The following is a 22,806-nucleotide window of genomic DNA, read 5'->3' on the forward strand; positions in this document are numbered from 1 at the left end:
TAGAACAATCCTTATTTGGAATGCTTGCAGAAATCGCTTTTGAAAAGAATATATTCATAATACAAACAATATGAAAACCGGAATGTGGTAAATAGGAATGTTTGGAATTGTTGAATATATTTATTATTATTTTCTTGCGCTATCATAAGAGTTCTTGTTTAAAAGTTTTGAGTTAGCGTTATGTGGGTGAAGGGTTTGAAGTGCGTGTTTTCGGTTTATTTTCTCAAATTCATTTTGTCTTTCGTTTAGAATGATTTGTCACTTCCTTTCGCAGTGTTTTAGTTGATCATAAAGGATGAAATAATGGGAACGAAGTTGTTAAGAAATTCGTTTGCCTTAAAAATATAAACCGTGAAGTGCAAGGTCGTAGGAGATTTTATTGCTCTCCGCCTGAAAATATTTGGAAGAAGCGCGCTTAATTTTTTCGCGCGCTTTTAGTTTTCACGTTCAGAATTACCAAATAACACTAACAGAATTAATTTTTATTGTATTTCTCCATATTTCAAATCTTAAAATTCAAGCGTGAGAACGTGCGTTATTTGATACATTTATTAATGTCGTAAGCACATTCGATGAAACGAATGGGTAGGAATATGCGCGTTAGATGTATTTTTTTTGTAGGGGAAGTGTTTATCGGATTATTAAAGTGACGCATGGTAGTGCAATTTCAAACGCACAAAAAAAAATCCTATTTTTTAGAAATTGAATTGAAATTTTTTTTATTTGTATTTATTTAAAGGATGAAATTAATTCAAGCCTCAATTTTAATAGCCTCAATTTCGGCTATTTATAGAAAATAAGAAAAAAGAAAATCATTTACATTTTTTTCAAACAATAATAATTAAAGAATTTTTTAAAATAAATTTTTGTTCTAAATATTTTTTTAATTAATTTTATCCCAGTTTTATTTCCTCTGCAGTAATCGAAATGGAGTTTTAAAAAATGAAAAATTCTTAATTACACCTCAGTTTTATAAGAGTAAAATAGTTTTAGCTACTTCAAAATCGAAAGGCAATATTAAATTTGCGAAAATGAAAGTAAAATCGCAGGTTGGTCTTAATTGTATTCTTTTCATGTTTTTCCAATTGCTTTTTTCTTTTTTCATTTCGTTCATTATTTATGGAAATGATTCTACTATTCTGAGATTCTTTTGGAGAAACGCGAAATAGCACACGAGAAGAGCGTTATATAAGAAAAAAAAATTGAGAAAGGAACCGAAAACAGAAAGCCGTACCACTGAAGCCAAAATCAGAAATAAAAAATTTCGTTAAATAAAAGTGCCAATTTAATAATTAAAAACTAAATATAAACAAAATTATTTTTATATCAATTATGGTAAAACCTCACAAACCGACATATCTATTTAGCAATCACTCCTCTCTGCGGTCAGTTTTGTTTGTCACGGAATTTTTGACTCATAGATAAAATGTCGAAATAAGCACTAGGAACTGCCACTCGAACCTCTCGGAGGGGGAGGGTAGTAATCCATTTAATTTTAAAGAAATCCATTGATTTTGCCTTTCTGACTTAGGATCTTTTTATGGAAAATGAATTGAAGGGAGAAAAAGGAATTAAAAAAATTAATTTAACAACAACATTGGATGTCAAATTGAAATTCCCAATGGAGAAAGAAAAGTGAATTCTGCGGACGAAAATTCAAGTAGCTATTGTCATTAAATGCTGAATGAGAAGCTATTTTTGTTTTACGGGTAGCTTTTTGTTTTCTGAAGGCCAAGGTGGCCTGGTGGTAAGGTAAGGCTTCGAAACTGGAGAACTTCAGGTTCGAGACCCGATTCCACCCAAGAACCATCATGTAAGCGGGTCTGGTGCGTGTTAAAACCATCGGAGCCAAACATCTTCTCGCTGGCGTGGTGTGGAAGTTTGGAGAGGGTGTGCCAGCTCAGGTGTCGTCCTCGTTATCTGACCGCGGTTCAAAATTACGAGGTCCGTCCAAAATAGCCTTAGTGGTGCTTTAAAAAGGGACGTTAAGCTTTAGTGTTGCTGAACGATGTCCTAGCATACTTTTCTAAGTCTGTAACAGTTCACAGGTGTGTTGCATTCGTGAAAATCCAAGTTTAGTTTATTTATATTAACGTCCCGTTGTAAAGCAACACTAGGGCTATTTTGGGACGGACCTCGTCATTTTGAACCGCTGTCAGGTGACGAGGACGACACCTGAGCTGGCACCCCCTTTCTCCACACGACACCACACCACACCAGCGGGAGGACGTTTCGCATGACGGATTTAACGTGCAACAGACCCCCTTACACGACGGCTCTTCGGTGGAATCGGGTCTCGAATCTGAAACCCTACGGCTCACAAGCCGAGACCTTCACCAGGCCACCGTGGCCTCATGAAAATCCAAGAAAACACAGACTGTAACAGGGAAGAGAAAACGAAACACCAACGCATAGGGTTCCTTGGAAAAAAAAAAAAAAAGAGAGGGAGTGGTCCCTCAAAACTTTCTCGCTTACTTTCTAAAACTTGTCGTGCCACAGAGAACGCCTTGCATGGTACTGGCGTACAATAGTTACGAAATATAAACTTTTAGCATGGATTTAGCATTTTTACTAAATCCATCGTGCTAGCCTTGCCGAGTTATTTCGCGATTTATCTTTTACATGCGCTATGCGAATTTGTATTTCAAACACTTTTTTCGCAACCTATTGAAACAAAAATATGACACAAAATTCCACCTGTCGTCACAAAATCCAATACCACCTAATTGATACATTTAAGTCATTGCGTTTTTGAATTATATCGTTTACATATTTCTGAAAATACAGACCGACAGACTGTCAACCCGTAGTTGGATTTGGCTCAAAATTTGACGGGTGTCTACACTATAGATGTTAAATCTGTGTGCCGAATCTTATCTATCTAGACCTCTTCGTTTTGTAACTATCGTGTTAATTTATATTCGTACAGACGGATTTCCTCTGAACAGATTTCACTCAAAATTTTATAGAAAACAGAAAATTCGATGTACAATCACTATACAAAATTTCAATCGTGTATCGCAAAGCATTTTTTTAATTATCTTTCTCACAGAAAGACCGAATGACGGACGGACAGTTTCCAAAAATTGTGTTCAGGGAGGTCTAAAACGTGGAGACTCATTAAATTCTCGAGTTTGAATTTTTGACGATTACTATACTTTCTCTATATACTATGTATACGAGAAAGTAATTAGAAATTAGAGCACATTTTTTTATGTCAGTAATAATGAATTCTGTTTTTTTTAATAAATACTTTGTCTTCTATACTGAAAAGCCTTCAGATCAATGGATCCCTAAGGTCCGATTTTTCTAGGAATTGAGAGTAGCTGCTGTAGAGAGGTGCAAATATTTTAAAAAGTCCCACATTGAATTGGAAGGAAAATTTAAATTAGGCTAATATTTTTGATAACTACCTGAAAAAAATTGACAGCTACTGATAATATATGAATATCTGCTTATAATTTCATTCAGCTTTCCTTCCTTTTGTGCTCCAATTTTTCACTCTCTCGAAATGTATGAAGAGAAAGTGTTGTAATTCGAACTCGACAAATCGATAAATCTCCAAGTTACAGAAAGGGCCGCGGTGACCTGGTGGTAAGATCTCGACTGCGGAAGGCTTCAGGTTCGAGACCCGATTCCAACGAATAGCCGTCGTGTAAGTGGATCTCGTGTGCATTAAATCCGTCGGGGGCGAAGCATCCTCCCGCTGGTGTGGTGTGGAAGTTTAGAGAGGGGGCGTCAGTTCATTTGTCGTCCTTATCATCTGACTGTGGTTCGAAATTACGAGGTCCGTTCCAAAATAACCCTAATGTTGATTTAAAACGAGCCCTTAATATAACTGAGCTAAATTAAACAAGTTTCAGAACTCGCTTGAGTACGAAAAATACATATTTGGAATTATGCCTGCGAACAGGAAAACTCAAAACTGCTCTCAGCTGGACGGATGAAATTTGTTATATGGTCTTTACATCAAATGCGCAGATTTCTATCAAATTTTGAATGAAATCCATTCACGATAATTTTTTTTTTTCTGTCTGTCAGTCCAAATGCAAATAAAATCAAACTATAATTACTAAACAAAAAAAGCTGGATTAATAAAATATTTTAATATATAATATTTAAAATGGCATCAAATTTTGAACCAAATCCATCAAAGTCTATTATTTTTTTTATTTGTTGTCTGTCTATTTATTTGTGCACATAAACACGATTGTTAAAAAATGCAAAGATTTAGATCAATGAAATGTGGTGTATGATCTTGTTATTAAAACTTTTGGTCTGAGTAAAAGTTTTGTTTTAATTAGTTAACAAAGAAGGCTTCCAAGATACTAACTCTACTTTTTTTTATTTTACTACAGAGCACAAAACGCTTAGGTGTGGGTCTTAAAATTAAAATTCTGAGCATTCGTGGCAATCATGGCCACCCACAGTAACCATTATACGCACAGTTTGTACGCGAAAGAGATTAAGGACAACAATTTTTTTAAACTTAAGAGGCCTGAAACGTGGAGATTCGTCAAAATCTCGAGTTCGAATTTCTTGTCGATTGTGATGCTTCCTCTATACTTTGTATAAGGGAAAGTAAAAAAAAAAAAAAAAAAAAAACTTGCTTATGCCAGAGTTTAGATAAATCTATCATCTAAGATAATTTGGACACACCTAACTTATTTATGTAAAAATTGAAATGTATAAGCATGTGATACTTATTACATTGCATTTTCAGAATTTACTTTCCAACTTTAAAATTTCTAAATGCAGCTTAAAACTTTTTCTATGCTTGCAAAAGATTAGAAAAAAATGGTTTTATTTCTTTTAATTAAAAACAAAACAAACTCTACCTTGATCTAAATTATCTTGGGCATTATTTTAGAAAATATTCTTAACAGTTTTAAAACAATTCTACGTTGATCAAAATTATCTTAAACATTATTCTAGAAAAATATTCTTAACAGTTTTAAAACAGCTCTACATTTATCAAAATTATCTTGGACGTTATTCTAGAAAATATTCTTAACAGTTTTATCAAAAACTAGGTGTCAAGTTGTTACTACATTATCAATGGAGCTAGGGCGATAACGGGCAAGAAGAATCAATACGATCACGATTTTTTATTTTACAAATGTTTGATTCGCGAATTAAATTTGATAACTTTTTAGCTATCTCTTCCAGTGTTAAAATATTATCTTGAGAAGAATATTCAGCAATGAAAAAGATCATTTTGAGACTCTAATAAATTAAATCTTTGGTTCAATAATTTATCTACAAAAAGTAATTTAAAATATGCAGCTGACAATTAATTACCATTTCATAGATTTTGGATTCACTTTCTGAAATCGTTGTTACTTATAGCACTTTACAAGCCCGCTGACAAACTATCTGCAATTTAAGCTGAGTGTGCAGTAGCTTCTGAGGGAAAAGTCCCCTGAGCACCCGAGAGAAGAAGTCCGACTTCTAACTCATATGAAGAAGACACACGCATTCTCTTGCACAATCCCTTTTTACAAGGGGGGGGGGCTCTTCATACATAGAAACAGGGAAAAGAGCAACCATGCCCAAACTAGGACTTGAACGCGGGACGCCGAGATTACGGGGAAGACGCGCTACCCCTATGCCACGTCACCAGCTTTTCAAATTGTATTCTGTATATATAAGTCAAAACCAAATGCTTGAATATATTATACTTGCAACATTCAATTTTAGGAGAATATAGCAGGGTTTTCTCTCTCTCTCCCTCTCTCTCTCTTACTAGGGGGATTCGTTCCCTGCTTGTTTTCGCTCTCCAATTCCGATGTCATCTGCTATTGTATGCGATGTTCATTAGTTCCACTAAGCAAACTTTTAAAATCTACTGGCCATTCATTCAATGCTGGAAGGTTAATATCTTCATAATGAGAACATACATTTTCCGATTGGTATATTTCCAATTCAAAACTGAAAACCCCACAGTAAGAGCATTATTTATTTATATCTCCAGTATCTAAATATGGAATCCATTTTTCGTATTTTGCCTGAAACACAGCCGCTTCATCATCAGCTTTTCTTTTCAAATTGATGGATTCTCGCTCAGTCTTTCTTCACGTTTTTTCTTCATCTGAATCGCTGGGCGCCCCATTACTATTAAAAGAATAAAACAATGCAGGATTATCATGTGCATTGCTTAGGCATTCAGACGTTTGGTAGCCGAGAGACAGAATTGATTGTTTGATTGAATGAGGGGGATAAGGGCGCTTTAGCAACAAAAGCTGTCATCCCAGAGAGACAGAAAAGTTTTGCTACTCGAAAAAGATAAACAAAGCAGAAAGCTACTCAATATTGTTGCCACAAACAATGTGTCTAAAAGTAGAATTAACAAATAATATTGTTTTTAACTCATTTGATGTTAATGAAAATTTAAATTTAACTTTAACTTTTCCTTTTTTTTTTTTTTTTTGCCACAGTATCATTTTCAAGGGCGATATAAATACTTACTGTGTGGTAATAATAATTTTCATTAAATATTTCAAACAATATTGGCAAAACAATCAAGAAATGTCATGAGACAAGAGACTCACTATCTACGAATTACAAAGCGAATAAAATGCAATGTTTACATAAAAAAAATTTTATATAATAGATAGATATCCATTTTGAAAACGATTGTTTTCTAAAATGTGCATAAGTGAGACTAGTTTTCTGTGATATAATTGTATATCATTAATGCACTGGAAGTAAAGCAAATTTAAAACAAATGATCTATAGCTTGATTGAAATTCTTTTTATGCTTTCTTTGTTTTTTTCCTAATAGCTCGATCTTTTTTGTAAAAGAGATAAATATAAACCATTTTATAAATTATCTATTTATTTTGTAAATTGTTTTATTCCATTTCAGTCAATTCTATTTTTTAATGTATTCTTTTATATCTAATTTTCGAACATGAATAATTTCTCTATAGTGCTCAGTTTTTTGTGCTATGAAACTACTAAAAGGAAATATTTACAAGATTTTTGATGTGATATAGAATCTTTAGAATGATATATTAATCTGTAAATTGTGTGATGCATAATGCGTGATGTATGAATCATTCAAAATGTACTACAAGACAGACAGTAAAACTTAGAATTGCTGAATTTGGCGTGCATTTTTTTCCTGAGTAGCTGGATCTCACTAAGAAAGTTTTGGAATTTTTAATCACATTTTTAATTGGAAGTTGATTGAAATGTCAACAATCGAAATTTCGAAGTATTTTACATCACTTTAAAATTAAAAAAAAAAATGACTTTTCAGAAAAACCCATTTAATACCCGTGCAATTTGTTTTCTCTAATTTTATTCAATTTTTCAAAACATAACATGCAGTAGCTTGTGCAATAATTTTAATACTCATTCCATGCCATTCACACCATCCAGGATTGAAATGCTCATTAGTCTGTTTCATTGCTGTGTCATCTGGGACAGGATAACTTTTATTAAAAAAAAAAAAAAAAATACCATTTTAAAAATATTTAACATTTAAGATTTATTTAAATACTCTTGATTCACATTTAATGGAAACATTTCGCTTTGCATTATTTAATATAATTTTATGAATTCATATATCATAATATAAATTCATTTAGAAATACCGGTCTCATAGTATTGTAAAATAAATAATGAATGTTAACAGTATATTAATATATTAGTACAGTTCAAACCTCACTTAAAGATCATTTCTCAAAAACTTATTTACTTAATAAGAAAAACAAAATATCTATATAAAAAAAGATTCTTTTAACAACTGATGTTTCGTAGAACGAATGACGAGGGAGTCACATGGCATTACTTCCGGGATTGACCTATATCTCGGTGAACAGTCTGTGTTTAGCTCTTATTTAAAAATAATTCCTATTTCTGCGTGGATGAAACTTTGGCTGGACAGCGTTGTCGAACTCGAGTTCTAGGGGTTTGAGAAATTGTATGTGGAGACCTAATCGATGAAATTGTGCCTCTAGCGAAGATTAATGGGACTAGAGGTGGATAGCAGCATTGTTGTTGAGGCTAATGGAAGATTATATCCAGAACTATCGAAGAATTTCTGGAGCAACATTCTATGTCACAGCAAAAACCTGCGGATGAGATTTGGTCATTAGGTGAAAATGATAGTCTCAGGAAGGCAACAACTTTCCAGTGGAGCAAGGGAGATATGATAATTTGGGAATTTATTATATCATACGTTGAGAAGTATCACTCTAATCAGGCAATAATGTTGTGTTTCATTTTCGCCAACTTTTTAAGCGTAATCAAAGGCAATTGTCTTTACAACTCTCTTGTAAAAAATCCATTTTAAATTATAAATTACATAATTTTTTCTGAAGGGAACGCATTTTTCTATTTTACATGGATTTCTATAGAAATAATTGTTTCACTTAACGACTGTTGCGTATTATGAGTGACAATCAGGAACAGCTTATACTTGTTAGGCATAATTCCACTGTATTACCATACTAAGATATTTCAAGATTACTTTGCATTTTTAAAATTACATTGATTTGTCTCTGCATTTTTTAATCAGATTCTAAAGAAATATGAACAGGTATTTATTTATTTAAATTTCCACTCAACCAGACATAGAAAGATATGCGTACTATAAAGGAATCAATACATGAGACGCCACACGGACAGATCTTGGATATATAAATTGAAGAGAGAAATTGAAAACTCTTATGACAATGTGCAATATTCATAATTGATGGTATGTGTTAGAAATTGCTTTCACCGTGACCGGATAGCAGTACACTTAACTTTTTACGAAAAATCAGGTTTTTTTTAAAAAATTTTTTAATTAGAAATAGAATAATAAAATTTCACATTTTTTTGGATATAGAGAAAAGTATACACTTCTTAAAATTCTTGAAATCCATATATCCCTGAATATTCAATTTCCTCATTTTCGAAATTTCTTAAATTGGGCTGAATCACCACCAAAACCAACGAAGCCAGTCAAGCCAGCCGAACCAATCAATAATGATGACAAAAATGTCATTGTCATCATCGGAGCTGGTGGTAGTCAAGGGTTCGACTGTGGTCACATTGTTGTCATCTTCAAGAGCCCTTGCGAATCGTTTGCCCATGCCAGGCATGTCAACCCGGTCAAGAGTAGGATCATCTTCGTTGATTACATGCAACGGCTCCAAGATTGACCTAGCGTTTCCTGCTTTAATTTGGAGCAGACAGCAGAAGGTAGCAATCCACAAGATAATCATCCAAAATAATTTCATCTGAAAAAAAAATATGTTAACTTACACTTCTCAGAATAATCATTTGATTGTTATTATTATTTCAGTTGATAAAATAGTTCAGGGTCATGAGATGGGAAAACATATTCGAAAGTTATATTGATTGTTTTCTCTTTTTAATTTACGATTTAATTAGACCGAAGTGTTGGAGAAGAGAGTACCGACTTGAATAACATGTACGCGTCCTGGTCTAGGAGTAGCGCGTCTTCCTCGGGACATGGGCGTCCCGGGTTCGAGTCCTGGTTCGGGCATGGTTGTTCTTTACGCTGTATTCTATTTGTGAGGTGTGTGAAAGAACCTCCCTGTAAAAAGGGTTGTGCACGCGAGTGTGTGAGCGTCATCTTCATATGAGCTAGAAATCAGACTCTGCCCTCGGGTGCTCAGGGGTCTTTACTTTCAGAAGATACAGCGCAAACTAGGCTTAAAATTGCTGACTTCATCAGCGGGATTGTCTATGGCAAATGCCATAAGAACAAAAACAACTTGAATAACTTTGACAGCGGCGGGATTATCGCTGAGTATAGCTATTGACAATTAACTATTGTTTTTTGTTTGTTTTTTTGTACAGAATTTTTCTAGTGGTCGGTGGTAAATTTGAATGCAGTACACTCCCGAGTATCAGGCCTAATATAGTAGAAGGAAAGGCCGGATAAAAGTAAAACTGCACAGGCCGGAGTTCGATGAGCTCATTTATTTGCCCACCAATACCAGAAGAGAAAGTTTGTTATACTAAAACTCTCTATTATAATATTAGGGTGTCCCATAAATTTTTTTTTCTATTTCTAATATGAAATTAATACATAATATTTACTGTTTAAGATGTTATTTACTTTGTTATTTAAGAATCATTTTACTCTATTACCTTTTTCCATCTCCCAGTATACCATATTATGCCTTCTTTCCAAAATTGTTGTGTTTTGAACAAGAAATAATCCTCGAGGTGCGCTTTTATTTCCCTGATGGATTTAAAGCGCTGATCGCGAAGATATTTTTTTAAGGACAGAAAAAAGTAATAATCAGATGGAACGAGATCTGGAGAGTATACAGGATGTGGTAAAACATCCCAATCAAACTGTAAGATCTCTCTTGCGACTAACGCAATATGTGGTTTCGCGTTCCCATGATGAAAAACAACGCCACGTCGGTTCATTAATTCAGGCTGTTTTTTTGCTATGGCAGCTTTCAATTGATCCAGTTGATGATAGTATTTCATAGAATTTATTATTCACCTGGAGAAAGAAGCTCTAGAAAATGACGCCTTTCCAATCCCACCAAATGGAACAAGAGAACTTTTTTTGGGTGTTACAAACGAAACTTACTGTATAAGAGCTTTGGTATGACTGAAACCGATGACTGCATGCTTGCACAAGCAGAGACAGATAAGGTCATTCATAGCGCTATGAGAAAGAAACTTTTGGGACACGCTAATATGTATTTTCTCAACTCTTATAAAGGCCTTCATTTATCTCAAGCCGCGTAGAATGTGAGTGTAGCCACGGCTCAGAGAATAATAGAAGTTGCCGGTAACGTGTCGAGTTAAAATAGAAGGTTCTGTACTGGTAGTTTATATATGTTTATATACTGCACTGCACGTTTCAAGAATTTATTAGTGTAAAAGTAAGTTAAAGCACACGAACTGTTCACGTTTTAACATAAATTGTATAATGCCTAACTTAAATGCAGGAAACTTAAAAAGCATTAAATCACAGGTTTAATTCTTAAGAGAATTGACTGAAGCTGATTTTATTTTTCACTGATAAATGATTACACAAATGTGAAAAGGTAAGCATAATATAAGAGTCAAAATTTTACAAATTTTTTAAATTTTTAAATTTTACAAATTTAAAAGTTTTTAATAGGTGACTGTGAATAATAGACGACAATGACCAACGAGCAGAATGCTGCTCTTTTCCAGTCACAACTTGCATTTTGCACACGACACGTAGGAGGATCGTAGCAGACGTTCGCTTCCAATGTCTTGACCAATGCAACGCCTTGCCTTCCTCATTTAATTACGCTAAAAGAAAACTCAGCCAGATAATACAGAAGCCGGATAGTCATGAAACCGGATAATCGGGAGTGTACTGTATGTAGTTTGTGTAAAATATTGTCACAGCCTTTCTTCATCTGCAAGATGCATAACAGATTCCAAAATAAAATTGAAGTGAAGCATTTGATATTTATCAAGTGATTTCATTAGTTTAGCATGAATTAATCGTATCATTTAATGATTATATATTAATAATTTATTTTTCTCTATCATTTAATTTGTGTTCTTAATCTGACGAGCAACTTATTTAGTTCCTTAGAATGAAATTTATGCTGTCATATCTTATCCTTTCCGGCATGATTTTTTTTTTCATTTTCTCAGCAGTTTGTTTCTAACTGTTGCAAGAAGCTTCCTGAAACATTTAAATGAGATTGATTACATCGACTAGGTTAGAGATGCTGAGACTTCAAAGCTAGTATTACCATTAGTTCTGCACATAAACAGGATTAAAAGTTAAAATCCTTTAAATATTTTATAAAAAAGAACTAAAAGGCTTAAACGATATCTTAAATTTTGTTTAGGAAGAAAAGCTGTTAGATCGCTGTTCCTGTTTTATGTAAAAATGTAAAATATTTTTAATGACATTAAATATTTAGCTATACAAACAATTGAAACACAAATGCATCTAATGACAATTTCTCTTAAAAACAAATTTATTTGATAAAATTCCTATTTTATTAAAAGATAATCTGTATGGAAAAAATATAGCAAAACAGCTGCTTTCTGAGTATTTTAAAATTAACTAAAGCTGGAATATTTATATTTGAATATGTTTTCATACTCTCAACATTGAAATTATCCATCCAAAGATCACTGTTACTATTTTATATAAAAATGTCTAAGATTTTTTAGTGTTATTAAAGCCTTAGCTATGCAAACAATAGAAGCGAAAATGCATCTAATCACTATTTCCCTCAAAACCATTTATTTGATGAAATCCTTTTTTACTAAAAAACAACCACTATGGTGAAAAAAAAAAAAAAAAAAAAAAGTGGCGAAAGCACTGCTTTCTGTATATTTTCAAATTAACTTAAAGTTGATAATTCAGCTTTGAATGTGTTTTAATAGTATCAAAGTTGAAATTATCCGTTCAAATAATCAAACCAATCTGAATTTCTTTCTTGGAGAATGGCTTAAATACTGGTTCCTGAATTTGCTTGAAATCCAAAAGAATTTTGATTATTTTATAAGGATACAATCCCATTATAGCGAGAATACTTGAATAATCCTGAATACAATAAAGGCGTAAGCAATCTATTTAATAATTAATCAATGAAAAGTTTTTTCAATTTGTTCAAATTTTTCATTACAATTTTTTTTTTTGAGAACTTAAGAACGTTAATTTTTTGAATAATTTATCGAAATTCTAACGGTTAAAAACGATCTATTGAGAGAAATTTTTTTTAATACACAATTACAATAAATTATACGTATACTGCTTATTCATTGTTGAGGTAAAACAGCTTTCTCATTGAAATTCAGATACACTTTGTAGTGAAACATTCTAAAATCGATTAATATTAGCGTTGATGTTTGTGTAGCTTGCATTTCATTTTCAAACAAATTCTTTTATCTTTTAATATATTTCGAATACTTTCTGGTATATGAATTATAAATAAAAGAAATGTCAGACTTCAAGAAAAATCTTATATTCAAAATACTGAAATCGTTAAAAAAATCTACCTCAAGATTTTCATGAATATGTAAAAATTAGATTCTTTTGCCCACTCTGACTCACTTCCACTTGAATGTTCACCTTCCACTCTAATCTTGACCCAATAGTTATTTTTCCCCAGAACTATTTATGATAGGCTTATAGGCTTCATTGGAAAAATGCCTTAAATGGCATTAATAATTATACTTTTAATGTTACAATGAATACATAAACTGTTGAAAAGATTATGAAATCTAAATTTTTTTTATAGTCTCTTGCTCTTTTTAGTTCTATTTAGTAAAATATTCTTGACGCATTAACCTTTTACCAAAAAAGAAAAAAGTTCTTCATCTCAATAATCAAAATTGACTCATCATGAAAATTTAAATATCATTATTGTGGTATATATTTCATTTGGCCCTTATCTAATCGCCACCTTCAGGAGCATCTGTCAATCAATCAATGAATGGAGCTCCAGTGAGACATCCATTGATTGATTTAAAATAATAAAAATTAATGTTCATAGCTTTACTTGCAGAGCAATGAATTTTTTTTTAAATTGATTTTATCAAAAAATATTTTACTAAATATGGTTAAAAGGAATGGGAAACTTTGTAAAAATTTAGATTTCATAGTTTTCAACTGTACTTTAATTGATTGAAACAATCTTTAACTTTATCAATGATAACGATAAATGTAATGAGTATGTGTTTACGTTCAACAGGCTCCAAAATTCATCCGTTACCAAATTTGACTTATAAGTTCCTTGGAGGGGAAAAATATGCACCAGGAGTGATTTTTAATTAAAATTTTAATTAAATAAAATTATGCTCAATTTTGCCATTCTCAGTAATAACATCTGAAAATATTATTGCAAAAATTTTTTTAACCATTTCAAGATTTAAAAATAATTTTTTTTTTTGACAATCGGGCAAATTTTTTCTGAATTTTGGCAATTTTTAAAAAATATTTTTTGCTTAAGTTTCCGATGATATATTATATAACAATATATTACACAACAACATATTAAATATTGTCTTCCATAAATCCCAAAAATATTACAAAAACGTTTTCACCATCTAATAATTTAAAAAAAAAGTATTTTTAATTATACAAATTTAATAGCCGTGCAGATTTTTTCTGAATTTTGGCATTAAAAATTTTTTTTGGCTTGATTCCAATAATATATTACATTGTTGCCCTCGAAATCAAATTATTTTCATTACTTCATCAGATATTTAACCATGGGATTTTTTTCCTCATTATTGAAAGCTGTATAGTTAACAAGACAAATAAAAAAATTGAGTTATATTAGGAATTATATTACCGTAAGATTTACAAAATAGATGAACCGCACATTTACGTTTGATGAAATGGTGTTATGTCATGCAATTGGTTTCCAATGAAAAGATCCAGAACATATAAAAGACAATTGATATATGGAATTTGAAAGAATCACTAACATGAAGTTATATCTAAATGATTTAACAGAAATTAAATATTATCACCATGCCCGGTGAACCAGCTGTTCGCCAAAGGTGGCTAGTATGAAATATATTTGTTTACATTATTTAGAGCATTTTCCATGGGGAGCTATATTCCTATCTTTTGTGATTTAAAATTTAGATATTGAGTTATTATTGGAATGGATACTTAGTATAGTTACAAGTATGTAAGGTGATTAAAAAAGGGATTATTCTATGAATATGCATTATTGGAAATTTGATCTAAAAGAAATTCATTTACAAAAAAGAATATGTAAATAAATTTGCAGTCTTGCGCACCTTCTTATTTCAAGAATCTACTATATAAATATAAAGTGTAAAATTACAAAAAAAATTAGCATTTTAATTATTTATGGAAAAAATTACTTTCTATTGCAAATATAACTATTTACATTTTATACCAGTATCGTACATTTTTAAATATAAAAAATAAAATGACAATAACAAATTATTTTATAAAAGGGTACATTGATGTATAGGGAAAAAACAAAAGCAAATTTTCTTATAACTTACTTTAAAACCATGCAGATCCTAGGAAAACACTATATATGCATGTTGTTGTAGTAAAGCAAGCGCTTTTGAGGAAAAATTTTGAAAAAAGTAAATGTTTATTTTTAACATACATATTTCAACTTCCGTTAAAAAGAATTAAGTTTCGTCAACATGCGAAATCAAAAGTAGAAAGTAGGATTTTGCTGAGGCATGAATGGTAATGCTTCTTTTTTTATTTCGCCTTCTCTCTGATTTAGCAATATTGATAAGGGAGAAAGGAACACACTCAACGCAAGTAATTAAAAGATATTACTAGGCCTTTTTTGCATTTTGATAGCAAAAAAAAAAAAAAAACAGTTTTGACTGTTTTATTTACAATAAAATACAAGAGCTAATTTTCTGTTGAAAGTTTTTTTAAAATATTTTTGATTTTACAGAACGCTTAAAAAGCATTTTTTAAATTTCATGCGTTTAGAATAATTAATAAAGTAATGGTGATTGTTCAGCTTAAATTACTCTGATTGAACTTAGAACTGCAGTCCTTAAAAACAATATTTTCATTTTGTTGAGTTACTGACCTGAAGAATATCGTCTGTGATTTAAAGTAGATGACTCATTATTAAGATATTTGCAATATCCTGGCTGACCAGACTACTCTGTGTGTGAGGCATACGAGGAAGGGAAAGCTGGATGCTTAATGCATGAGTTTATCTAATTTGAGGAATATAATTAATCCAATGTCTAATAGAATCATGGAGGGAAGGAGTTACATCAATGCATCAACTTACTTTAGTTTTTATCTCAAGAGATATTCTTCTAGACTTAGAAGCAGCAAGATGAAAACACATTTTTTGAAGAATGCAACCACATAATGGCTTCTCTAGATTCATTTGAAATGAATGATGGCACGCACGCACACGCACGCACACACACACACACACACACACACACACACACACACACACACACACACACACACACACACACAATGATATACCTTAATCTGATTTAAATCCAAATTAATTTTTTAATTTTTATCTTTATTCTAAAATTTTCTATTATTTCCTGATCCAATTCCCACTTTTTAATTAATTTTAACACGCTTTTGATAAAGCTGCTGATTTCGTGGTTCCCACGTCAGAAAGAAAGGGATAAAAGTCCCAAGCAATCACACATAATTTTCAAAGATACCTAAGATTTTCTTGCCTAAATCGACATGTGACAAAGAAATCTCCCTATCAGAATCTTATAGTAAAATCTCTGAAGAGAAAAAATTTTGGTGCTCTTATGACATAATGTAGACAGACGGGTCTCTTATAGCTTCTCGCCTAAGAAAGTATCCTTTTTTCTTAGCTCGTCGTCTTCGGAATTTTTTAAATTGTAATTTAAGGTTAATATATTTTTTAACTTGTATAATAATTTTTCAGTTATTCTGAGTGCATCCTTTTTATAATGCTTTGATAATGCTTTAGGCAAACACTATATTTATTAAAAACTTTAAAAAAAGCATACCTCATTTTTTAAATGCTAGGAATAACTATATAAGCTATTACATATATAAATCAAATATTCTTAAAAATGAAACTTTTTAACAAATGCTTTAAAAGCAATTTTCCGGTTCCAACAGCAAACTAAAATATTTCATCACTTATTATAACTTGGAAAATATTTAATATATAATTAGTCGAATACAATGTTCTTTAACAAAAACATGATAGATGATATTTAAAGTCTGATGATTAGACAATAAAATACAGAACTTACTTACCTTAAGAAAATTAAATATTATTAATTATTAGAAAATTTAATATATTAAAAATTAAATCTACATATCATAAGACACAAGTTCACAGCATTTATAATGAAGGTCAATCTGGAACTTAATGCATTTTATGTTTAGTTAATTATTTTGGAAATGATTTCAACTTTTTCAAAATCATAATACAAAACATTCTTATTTACATAAAATACAACTTATTTTTAATTATTCATTTATAATATTCCTAAATATTTCAATCGTAAAATCAGTGTAACATGAATTTTTTTTTAAAAAAGAATAAATTTTAAAAGCTTTATTGTTCTTAAAAGCATTATTACAGAACTTTTTTTAGATTTGAACATTTCAAAATCATAATGAAATTGCACAATAAATTATACAGTTGTAAAATACTCCATTTGCTTCGTATGCTTTGAAATGGAGTTTCAAAAAGTAGTTCGTTTCAAAAGATGAAACCGAAAATACCGCTGATAAAATGAAAAATACCATAGAAAAATCCATATATGTCGTCTATTATTCCTCCATTGTTAGCACTTTCGGTGGTGGTCGTAGGGGATAGAGTAGTCGTTTCCGGTGGAGGAGTGGATTAATGTCGTGGATGAGTAGACATTTCCTCTGGGGGAGTAGACATATCTTCTGGAGGATCCATTCCAGAAGGGGTTACATCTTGGGGCGATCTTTTAAATCTTTTGGGCATCATCCTAGAACCAGTTAAAGCATGATTGTGGACTTTCAGAGTTTCTTTGGTTAGAGTCCTCGATACAGGCTTACTTCGAACAAGAGTGATGACCGCAGCGCAGAATACCATTATCCAAAGAAGCTTCATCTGAAGGAGGGAAAACACATTAAAGTTAATAATTGTTGTGAGGCATTTTGTTTTTTTTATGGTATTCTATCCTCGATAAGCCAGTTTATGTCGTTGATTTAACTATTTTTATGTATGTTACAATCACAAAATCAACAATTTTGTTTTATGTAATATATTACTTTTAGTTGAATGTTATCTAAGGAAATCAAGTTTGGATTAAAAGCTAGTCTCTAACTAAAAGTCATAAGCTGAAAAAAGGTACGAAATTAAGATTTTTTTAAAAAAATATTTCATTTATTTGAATTATTCATATATGTTTTACTTCAATAATTACTAAAGTTAAAAAAGTTTTTAAAAGGCCCTAAACGCACACTAAGCTCACAAGATCCTAAGCTAAAAAAAGGCACGGAATTAAGATCTTTTTTAAAAAAATATTTCATTTATTTGAATAATTCATATATATTTTACTTCAATAATTATTAAAGCTGAAAAAGTTTCTAAAAGGTACATTAAATTCACAAAGTCTTAAGATGAAAAAGGCACTAAAAGCACACTGAGTTCACAAGGTCCTAAGCTAAAAAATGGCACGAAATTAAGATTAAAAAAGAATATTTCATTTATTTGAATTATTCATATATATGCCGGCGTCCTGGCATAGGGGTAGCGCGTCTTCCCCGTGATCTGGGCGTCCCGGGTTCGAGTCCCGGTTTGGGCATGGTTGTTCTTCTGTAATTCTATCTGTGAGATGTGTGAATGTGCCCTCCTGTAAAAAGGGGTTGTGCAAGCGAATGAGTGATGCGTGAGTAGCAAAGTCGTACTCTTGGCCCTAGTTGGCGCTGCTATAAAAAAAATAAGAGACGTTCCCCCTCCGGCTTAAATCGCTGTCTTCGTAACAGCGGGCTTGTCAGTGGCAAGTGCCATAAGAAACAAACAATTCATATATATTTTACTTCAATAATTACTAAATTTGATCCTTTTTATTTTTTCATATTCGAAGTATAGAAGAAGTATTGTAGTCGTTAAAAAAAAATTAAACTCCAGATTGTGACGAATCTCCATGTTTCTGACGTTCCAGCCACCGAAAAACGTATTTTTGGCATATTTTTTAGCGAAAAACGTGTTTATTTCTATCTGTCTGTGAACACGATAACTAAAAAATTGCTATGAGTTTGGCGACTAAAATTTATTATATGGAATTACAGCCAAATTTGCAGATTTTTATCAAATTTTGTGCAAAATCTGTTCACGAGAAGTCTGTCTATCTAGACTACAAAATACGAATTAAGTACATAAAATTTGGTACACAGATTTAGCATCTAATATGTTGATACTTATTAAATTTTGAATCAAATCCATCAAGGGGTTTACCATGAGTCGGTCTGTACTTTCGCATTAATGTAAACGCAGTAACTCATAAATGCAATTATTTAAATCAATGAAATTTAGTATGGTTTCTTGTGACTGCAATTGTGGCTCCGTGTCAAAGTTTGCCATCAAACAACCGGCAAAAAACATCCAAAATACGGATTCTCGCGATAAATTAAGTAAATATGCGCCAAATATCTATATTTTGTAACTATCGTTCACCAATGCTATTCAAATTTACAATTTTGTACGGAAGAAACGGATATGATCTTTATTGGAGAAACCTTATTATGCTAGAACGTTTCAGTGAGACTACTCCCTCTGGTTTTAAATATATTACTCATTAAATGTTGAGAAGAAAATAAGTTATATATTCAAATTATGACCAAAAATAATTTTACTAAAAAGAGAGTCAATTACATTTCCTTTCATGATATGAATTCACCGACTTCTTTCGTTAATGCTTATCGGTGTGTATTTGAAAAATAAAACTGATGAATACGATGTATCTTGATTATTTTTAAAAATTAATTAATAAATTATACAAATTACCTTATATAAAAGATTCTATTTAAAATTTAATCATAAGGATTTATTCATTTTAGTGACTTTCTAGGGACAACCAACTCGGATGTGATGATTTGAATCGAAATTGTATTATTATAAAACAGAATGTTTGGCAGTTTGAAATGTAAAAGGAACATATGAAGACTTTTAGGGGTGTAAAAAATCAACTATTTGGAGTCCCGGACAATCTAAATATATTTCTGATTGTAATGTTTCTCATGATTCCACTGAGACAAAACGTCAGAAAATTTTCTGCGATCATGGTCTCTACAGCCAAGTACCATTTTTTTATAAATTAATTAATTTGTTTATTTAAATATGAAATAAAGTTTTAACATATGTGCTCCACTAAAGTACTCCTGCTTTATTTTTTGGAGTCGCCTGAGCCTTCTCTGATCATTAAGATGCTGATCTAAGAAAATTAAAATTTTCCAGTCCCGTATGCTTAAAAGCCTGACGATTCTACAATGTTTGTTCTTCGTTAAACACACGTGCTCGGATTCACCTTAAATGCAATGTGTTCTCGTGTAATGATCATAATTTGTTCCCGAATCTACCTCGTTAAACGAAACGGATTAGAAAATCAATGTTGTGTTGTTGTTTCTAGTGTCACTTGTCATAGACAAGCCCACTGACTTTAGAAGTCATTGATTTGAAGCCAAGGGTGCATCTCTTGTGTTTTTAGCAGCGCCATCTAGAGCCAAGCGTACGACTTAGCTACACACACGTCGCAACCCTATTTACGGGACGGACTTCATTCATGCACTTCTTTCACTCCTCCTCAGATCGTAATTTAGACCTGAATCAAAGAACAATCACCCCTGATCCAGTAACTTCAGTGGTATAACTCTCCACATGGAGGACTTTTTGACCACGACAGATTTATACGTGCGCCAGCCATCATACACACACACGGGAAGTCTTCGACTGGCGGGATTCGAACTCGCAACCCAAAGGATGCAAATCCAGCACCCTACCCACCGGGATATCCCGGCCTCGGAAAACTAATCTAAAATAGAATCGTGCGATTCATTCCGAAAAAAAAATTATTATCTTTTATTATTTGCAATACAAGCTTTTTTTACAAGTATGACGTCTAAAGACATTTGTGCTTCAAAATCTGGTGAAAATGAGACATGGCATTAATGTTAAATGAATGTGTATCTCGCATAACTACTGCCTATAAAGCCCCGCTCCCATGACCATTTCGCATCTTGCATCTGGCGTATTTTGTCCTCTTTGCCTTTACTTGTGGTTATCCGGGTCTCTTTGATGCCTGTTCATTTTACCAACAGTTTGAGGGGAGCTCCTGACCGACGTCCATAGGAGAGAATGGTCCTACAAAGGATGAGATGGAAAATTTACGACCATATCCGTAAAAGCAACGGGCAATGGGAACTGGGCTCTAAAGTGATGCTTCTCAAGATTCAATGCAATAATTTTTTTTATTTTTTTTTATTTCAGCCTTTTTTTTATTTAACTTGGTGGTTATCGCCGTGCTTCCCCTTCTTCTAACTAAACCTCATAGCTATCTGTTTCTTGCTTGTGATAGAGACTGTAGCTCCGTAAGCTCTTCGGCAATTCCGGCAATGTTCTCCCACCTGTTTATAGATGTCGTTACTATCCACCTCTAGATCCATAATCTTTGCTAGAGACACAATCTCGCCGATTTAGGATCCACAAGCATTTGCGCAAACCCCACGAAATCGCGTTCTACGTTGTTATCCGGCCAAAGTAACGAAATTTTAAGTAACGAATCGCTTTTTTTCTTCTCTGTATGTTAATTTTTCATAATTTATCTATTTGCATTGTTCTCATAATATAAATTTTTTTCAAAAATAAGGCTTTGAAAAAAGGGTCATCAATCATTTAAGTTTCATTGTTCCTTTATTCTATCGATAATAAATTTGTTTTAGTATGTTTGTATCACATTTTATTTTATTTATAATTATTATTGCTTTGACTTTTCAGAATTTTTTTTTTCATAAAAATAGGTTTACTTTATTTTTCTATTCCCGTTTAATAATATTTCGTTGAGAAACTTTAATTTAAATTCAGCAATAACCAGCGTGAATGGTCTCCTCAAAACCTTTCTCGCATACATTTTAATAAATGAGCTGATGTGTTATTAACCGGTGCCATCGACGAACAATATTACGAAAGAGTCTATTAGAATGCGATCTTTGGTGATTAGTCTTTGAGATGCGCTTAATACACAAGAACCAAAAAATAGAATATGCATTTTGGAGCCTTTTTTTCTTACTGAATAAACAAATATACTCACAAATTCAACTAGCAAATTTCATTTATTTAAGTCAATGTATTTGTACATTATCTCTTTTATATACTTGTGCGAAGAAAAAAAAACTGATAGATAATCAATTTGTCAACGAATTTCGTTTGAAATTTGATATATGTATATCTGCATTTCCGATGTTAAATCTGTGTAGTCAATTTTAGTGCACTAAATACACTTAGCTCTTTTCGCTTTGCAGGTTCGGACAGCTGGACAGACAGATTTCCTAAGAGTGAATTCTTTTCAAAATTTGATCTAGATCTACGTAAAGACCGTATTTCAAATTTCATCCGCCTGGCTCAAAACGTTTTTCGATTTATCCTATTTAGAGACAGACAGACAGACGTATTTCCAAAATTATGGACTTAAGTAGATCTGGAATTTGGAAATTTGTCAAAATCTGGTGTTCAAATTTTTTGACGATTACAGATAGTTTCTTTTTGTATGTTTTGTAAAGGAGAACGCAAGAAGTAATAAAATAAATCCCTTATATAAACTTTATTGACATTTGCATCAATTGTCTATTCGTATAATTGAGAAAATCAATAAATTGCTGAAATTGGTAACTGTATATTGTATAAATAAGATGAAATATTGATTCAATTTGGGAATTTGCTAAAAAAAGATAATGAAGCATTGAAGGAAAATAGTTATCGAAGTTGAGTAATTAATTTCAGCATTAATTGCTAGAATGCAGCACATGTGTATGATAATTAAAAAATCATTCAAAATGTTTTATTGTTCTCTATTAAATGGCGATGAGTTAATAAAAAAGGAAATTAATGATAAAATTGAAAGTAAGCAGCATTTAATAACAAATTTAGGAAAATTTCGCTGATTAAAACAATTCTATGTAATTAACAAACTTTTTGATAAACTTACCTTAAAATTCAAATCTGAATCTGCGACTTTCGCAAGTGTTTAACTTATAAGTTTTTCTGAAGATGTGTTTCAAGTTGAAATAAGTCTACATTCAGTTACCTTGCACTCTAATGAGAGAAAACCTTCGTGAAAAAACTGTATTTGTGTTAGTAATTTATG

General features: G+C 31.8%; 2 long non-coding RNA genes across 2 annotated transcripts; both read right to left on the bottom strand.

Moving 5' to 3' along the window:
• Positions 1 to 8,812: 8,812 nt before the first annotated feature.
• On the bottom strand, positions 8,813 to 15,138 carry LOC129976070 (uncharacterized). Its single transcript, XR_008785077.1, has 2 exons — positions 14,974 to 15,138; positions 8,813 to 9,233 (listed from the first exon to the last, which is right to left on the bottom strand). It is a non-coding gene; the product is annotated as an uncharacterized LOC129976070 (long non-coding RNA).
• Positions 15,139 to 17,009: 1,871 nt separating this feature from the next.
• Positions 17,010 to 22,806, bottom strand: LOC129976505 (uncharacterized). The gene is made up of 2 exons (XR_008785151.1): positions 22,648 to 22,806; positions 17,010 to 17,555 (listed from the first exon to the last, which is right to left on the bottom strand). It is a non-coding gene; the product is annotated as an uncharacterized LOC129976505 (long non-coding RNA).

This window comes from Argiope bruennichi, chromosome 7 (genome assembly GCF_947563725.1).
Source record: "Argiope bruennichi chromosome 7, qqArgBrue1.1, whole genome shotgun sequence".
Classification (NCBI taxonomy): Eukaryota; Metazoa; Arthropoda; class Arachnida; order Araneae; family Araneidae; genus Argiope; species Argiope bruennichi.